This window comes from Lagenorhynchus albirostris, chromosome 2 (assembly GCF_949774975.1).
Source record: "Lagenorhynchus albirostris chromosome 2, mLagAlb1.1, whole genome shotgun sequence".
NCBI lineage: Eukaryota > Metazoa > Chordata > Mammalia > Artiodactyla > Delphinidae > Lagenorhynchus > Lagenorhynchus albirostris.
In genome coordinates, this window is record NC_083096.1 from 19,473,189 (window position 1) to 19,480,271 (window position 7,083).

The window sequence follows — 7,083 nt, forward strand, 5'->3', positions numbered from 1 at the left end:
AAGGAGGCAAGGATATAAAATGGAGAAAAGACAGTCTCTTCAATAAGTGGTGCTGGGAAAACTGGACAGCCCCAGGTAAAAGAATGAAATTAGAACAGTCCGTAACACCATACACAAAAATAAACTCAAAATTGATTAGAGACCTGAATGTAAGGCCAGAGACTATCAAACTCTTAGAGGAAACCATAGGCAGAACACTCTATGACATAAATCACAGAGAGATCCTTTTTGACCCACCTCCTAGAGAAATGGAAATAAAAAAAAAAAACAAATGGGACCTAATGAAACTTCAAAGCTTTTGCACAGCAAAGGAAACCATAAACAAGACGAAAAGACAACCCTCAGAATGGGAGAAAATATTTGCAAACAAAACAACTGACAAAGGATTAATCTCCAAAATTTACTAGCCGTTCATGCAGCTCAATATCCAAAAAAACAAACAACCCAATTCACAAATGGGCAGAAGCCCTAAATAGACATTTCTCCAAAGAAGATATACAGATCGCCAAGAAACACATGAAAGGATGTTCAATATCAGTAATCATTAGAGAAACGCAACTCAAAACTACAATGAAGTATCTCCTCATACCAGTCAGAATGGCCATCATCAAAAAATCTACAAACAATAAATGCTGGAGAGGGTGTGGAGAAAAGGGAGCCCTCTTGCATTGTTGGTGGGAATGTAAATTGATACAGTCACTATGGAGAACAGTATGGAGGTTCCTTACAAAATTAAAAATAGAATTCCCATATGACCCAGCAATTCCACTGCTGGGTATATGCCCTGAGAAAACCATAATTCAAAAAGAGTCAGGTACCACAATATTCATTGCAGCTCTATTTACAATAGCCAGAACATGGAAGCAACCTAAGTGTCCATCAACAGATGAATGAATAAGAAGATGTGGCACATATATACAATGGAATATTACTCAGCCATAAAAATTAATGAAATTGAGTTATTTGTAGTGAGGTGGATGGACCTAGAGTCTGTCATACAGAGTGAAGTAAGTCAGATAGAGAAAAACAAATACCGTATGTTAACACATACATATGAAAGCTAAAAAAAAAAAAAAAAAAGGTCATGAAGAACCTAGGTGCAGGGCAGGAATAATGGCCCAGATGTAGAGAATGGACTTTAGGACGTATGGAGAGGGAAGTGTAAGCTGGGACGAAGTGAGAGAGTGGCATGGACATATATACACTACCAAATGTAAAATAGACAGCCAGTGGGAAACAGCTGCATAGCACAGGGAGATCAGCTCGGCACTTTGTGACCACTTAGAAGGGTGGGATAGGAAATGTGAGAGGGAGACACAAGAGGGAGGGGATATGGGGATGTGCGTATGCACGTAGCTGATTCACTTTGTTGTATGGCAGAAATTAACACAACCCTGTAAAGCAATTATACTCCAATAAAGATGTTAAAAAAAATCCAATCTATCTTTATTTCACTGATGTGAATAGTCATTTTCTAAAAAATCATATACTAAATTTTCATATTTATTAATATGAGAATATTTATATTTATAAATCTATTTCTAGACTGTTCTATTGCCCTGTATAGTCCTTTTTTTTTTAAGTTGTATTTTTTTTGTGATGTGGACCATTTTTAAAGTCTTTATTGAATTTGTTACAATATTGCTTCTGTTTTATGTTTTGGTTTTTTGGCCACAAGGCATGTGGGATCTTAGCTCCCCAACCAGGGATCAAACCCACACCCCCTGCATTGGAAGGCAAAGTCTTAATCACTGGACCACCACCGAAGTCCCTGCCCTGTATAGTCTTCTGCCAGTAAGTTACCACTTTCATTATTGTAGCTTTATAACATATTTACTACTACGTAGAACTATTGTCTCTGCTGTGGGAGTGCTGGGGTTGATTTTCAGGAAATACAACAGCTCAGAACCCCAGGACAATAGGTACACCAGTCACAAGCTAGTTGAATGTGTTCAAGTATACTCTGCTAAAACTGAATATTCATCTTATGATTATAATATGAAATATAGTTTATAATATAATATAATATATCCAGGTGTGTCTTGCTAAATTGATAATCCATCACAAATGCAGTTTAGCCCATGAATATACAAATGTGTTATGATACTAGGAAGTTAATATGTTCTATATGACTATATCACAAGGAAGAATCATATGATCATTTCAGTAAATGTTGAAAGGAAAGGTCATTTGATCCATTTCTACATTTATTTCAAGAAAATAAAATTCTAAGTAAACTAACATGATTTAAAAGATGCAAATCTCAAACCAAAAATCAGCAACATACTAGTTAATGCAATTGGACAAAGTAACAAAAAATACCAAATTATTTTGAGCTCTTCTGTTGCTTTTGGTTTTCTAATTTGTTAATTTTCCCATTTGTCTTTATCAATCTCTTCCGTTGGCCTTCCTTAAATTTACTTTCTTTTTTTACACCATTTTCAGACTTCTTAAGGAGATCATTTTATTGTGTGATGTCAATGTTTGAGCTATGAATTTTCCTATAAGAAAAGCTGTAGATGTATTCCATAAGTCCTTACCACATCTCATTAATTCTAACACACACATTTTTTTTTGTCATTTTAACATCTCTGAGATAGAAATTTATCTGATAACATCAACAGCATCTTACCATCATAGTGGCCAGGAAGCAGCTGTGATGTGACTGTCACTGCACAAACTTGACTATGATGTTGATATTTTTACTACTTCACTTGAGATCAGCACTGCTGGTAATTGCCATGTGCATTGTCTTCAGAAAGTTTTCCCTATAATTTGGCATTGAAGTAAAGTTATTATGGATGCAGAATACATGGAAATGTATCAGCAGGGCACACATTTATATTAGTGATGTTCATTTTAATATTAGACAAAGAACTACAGTTCTATATTTTCTTGCAAAGCAGCTACTGAATACATTACTGCATCTAAGAAGGGAATGTATTCCCAAGCAGATTAAGCTGTGTTACATTATGTTCCTGAGATGCATGAAAAAGGATTGCCCATCATACACTAAGCAAAGCAACCGAATAAAGGAGAAATTGCCAAATCCTTGAAACAGAGAGAAGAAATTTCAAAGCTGAGCTGGTATGTCTCATACATGCATAATGCAGGAAAATTTTCAAAACATCAAATAGCAATTTGACCGAGACTTCCTGCTGATTTTGAACAGAAGTTGCTTAAATTCTAGTTACATGATTCAACTGAAAAAAATTAAAACTATGGGTTTGATCAGATAAGAAATACTGATGAAACAGCAGCATTCTTTGTCATGTCTTTGAATTATACCAAAAATGCTAAAGGTGATAAGAAGATTATGATATGAGCACAGGATATAAAAGTAGCAATTATTGTTTTTTGATGCTCTGCATTACTGATTTAGCCAAAATTTGCCATGATATTTAGTTATAAACCAGAGAACAATACCTGAGAATGAGATGTTGCTCAAAGACAGTATTACACATGCACGGAAAAATGGGAGAACAATGGTAGAGCTGATAGAGAATTGGGTAAATGTTACCCAGAAAAGATGCGCAGGAGAATCTTCAAAGATAAGTAGGGGTATTCCAGGAGGATAAAGAAGGGACAGTCATTACAAACCAGGAGAAGAGCATAACAAAGATAAAGAAGAAAACGAACTCCTTTGGAGAAAGAAAGATTCAGTTTGGAAAGGGGCTTCTACATGACAAGGGATATGTCTGTTTGGCCACACCCTTAAAATTGAATTGGCTGACCCGTTGCAGATTGCATAGATCTTAATGGAGCCCTTCAAGGATGGCACAGCCCAAGTCACACTGTTTGAGGTGCTGCCTACTTCCAATTCTATTCCTCTATTTCCCCCTGTGCCTATCACAGAGCTTGTTGGATGTTGAAGAAATATTCTTGAGTTAAAAATATAATTATATAATTTTTGTAGCTTCAACATTGTCCTCCAAAAAACTGCTGAGCACGTAGAAGACCTCAATACATGTATTGAGTGGTGGCCTTATTTGTCCAAAATTTTCATGAGCTTAGTTGGCAAGATTCACTGCCAAACATTGGATTACTATATTTCTTTCTTCTTCACATTGCTTGTTTTTCTCAACATACAGATAGGCTCTCCCAGGTCCCTCCACAGTACCATGCCCTTCCCCATACTCCATGCTGCCTTGACCTCTGCTTGTCCCCACTTCCTTCCACTTCACACAAATCTATGCAGCAGTGAGCAGTTAAAGCAGCATATGGCCAAATGTAGTTTAACATTTCCTACCAGTAATGGCACTTTGGTCATCAGCTCACTCGATTTCTGGAAAAAAAAAATCCTATAACTCATCTATATAAAATGGAAAAGTATCATCATTTTGTGAGATCTTATTTAAATCTTCTTTAGGTCTTCATGCTTTTAGCAAAAGCCAAGGAGGTTACACCTTCTCCCCATTACCACCAAATAAATGAAAATAAAACAAACAAAACACAGCTCAGTGTTTGGCTCAGGGGTTAAATTGAAACTCTTACATTAATAGGAAAGAAATATTTGAGATATGCATTACAGATATCCAAGATTGGATGATTTTTCTTCTGACCTGGGAATTTTCAGTCTTTCCAACTCAAGATTAAAGATCTATGACTGAAGGTAAGGGGGATGGTATGGAGAGATACAGACAGACAGACAGGTAGATGTACAGACAAGACATGGGTCATAAAATACATTCTTGCTTTAGCTTTAGAAATCTCTTTTAGTTAACAACAAATGTAAGCAAAAAAAAAGTCTTCTTCCATCTTTTCTAGATTTACATTATTATTGAGACTAAGGGTAATGCCTTTGTTTCAAAGAAAATTTTCTATTTCACAGAGCTAGGTTTGATTACCAGCTTGTGCTGGCCAAGGAGAGACACTGAATACTGTAACCCCAATTTACCGTGTCACTAATTTGGCAACAGGGTATTATTCTTAATGGAGTGAAAGAAAGATACCATTTTTCTTCTGTGTCTGTCAACCTTTTTTTTTTTTGCTTCTTGAAAGAGAAGTAAATGTCACAAATTTCATTACTATAATACAGACTCTAAGAGCTGGTAGGGATGTTAAAAGGCACCTAGTCCAATCTCCTCATTTTACAGATGAGAAAAAATAAATATATTGACTTGTTCCATACTTTACAACATGCTGGTGACAAAGCCAGGATAGAACCCAAGTCCAGACTTTATGCAACTAATCTGCTTAAGACATTTTATGGACCAAGTGGTATCTATCAGAGACATCTGAGTTGCTCATGTAGCCACAGATTGGGTTGCAGTAAAGTTCAAGAATGCTTAAAAGGTCTCTTTTCCTGCAGGTTAATTGACTTATGAACTACAAGTAAAAGATATTGAGGTAAGTGTTATTTGGAGAAATTCATAATTAAATCTGATAGGTGAAAAGTCTTATCACTGCACAATGGCTGCTGAGTCAAGGTAGTTCTGAGAAAAAGAGAGGTGAAAAATGCTTGCATGCATCTTCCCATTTCCCAGATGAGGAAATTGAGGCATGGGAAAAAAAACAAAAAAAAAAACACATAGCTGAAGAAGAAATAGCTCCTGAGCAAAGGCTTCTCTTTCATGGGCTTCAATCTGTAACCCAAAGCTGGAGTAATAATTCTCTAAAGCACTCATGATTCAGTGACGATGCCAGCTCAATCAATAAATAATACAGAGAGTTGAGAGATTGAGGTCTCTCAGCAGTTCTACCAAGATCTATTAAAAGTAATTTTAGCTCCCTTTTCAATTGCAGTCCCTTTTATCTGAGCTTTGCCAGAGGTTTTTATTTTATTTGTTCTTTCATTTTGGATGGCCTCCTTTGTTGGCGTGGGATGGATTTGATTATCTCATTTCATTTGGTTCTTTCCAGTCTGTTTCTGTGATCGGAGTGAGTTGGAAATGGATTCCAAACGTGCCTGAAGGGGAGGAAGGAGGACTCTCTCAACAACTCAGCCCGTCCTCCCTGTGGACCAGAGGCCTGCTTCTCCAGCCGGGAGGATCCCCAAGAACCCAGGACCCCCAATTCTGTTCTCGTTCCAGCCATGCTCACTCTGTTATTTGTTGCAGGCCATGAGATACTCCCGAACTCTACAGGTACTTTTCAGACTTACTTTGAGGAAAGGGGTGCCTGCTGTTTATAGGATTCCAATCAGTTTAAAACCCACAAAATCAATCAGTCAATCAAGCGACAGCTCTTGGTTGGACAGCTGCTGGGCATCTGGCACTTTGAGAAGGCAAATAATGAGCCCAGTGAAAACTGGTTCAGAGGACCTGGAAGTATTCCTTACTGATTTCTATATCACTGCATATGCAGGGATGGATAGGATTCCTTCTCAGACAAGTCAGATAAGTTGGCCAAGGTCATGCAACTGCTTCATGTCAGAAGTTGCAATCAAAGCAAGGGGTGTCTACTATACCACAGTATTTTTTTTTCACTCATTATTTTCCAAGACATTGCAAAGCTAATCCCCAAAATGGCATGCTATGGTTTGCACAGTCCTCTATGAAATAACACCTAATTACACCAATTTCCTGCTAGCTGCTCCCCAGAATTCAAGATAGCCTGCACTTTGCAGGAGAAAGTTACCACGATTCCAGTGATGAGAAGAGAGGGAAAAGGCATGCTTCAGAAGCCCTGAAAAAATGACAGCCCCCTGCTAAGCTTGCCTCAGCCACAATTTGTCTCACTGAGTTAAAGATGGGTAACATACCTGTCCCTGGCAGTGGCTCAACAGTGCTTACACTTGTTTCCTCACCACAGCATGATGGAAATTGTGCTGCTCTATCTCTTTCAGAGGACATATCCTTTTACTACAAGAGCTCTGGAAGTATTCTGGCCATTCCCCTGGTGGAGGATTCTAAGGCTGAGAAGCTGCTGGATTCTGAACTGTGGTTCTGGTAGAAATGGAATAGACTGCTCCTAAGCCAGAGCCTTGGGAAAAGCTGAGGCAGAGGACAGGCATGGACTGAGTTGAAACTCTGTGTCTACTTGGGGTGGTAGAGGGGCTTCAGAAAGGACTAAAGGAGTACCCTGGGTGCTTTGCCTATACCCATCCACCATATTTTAGCTAATAAAGGAGGCATAGCTTTT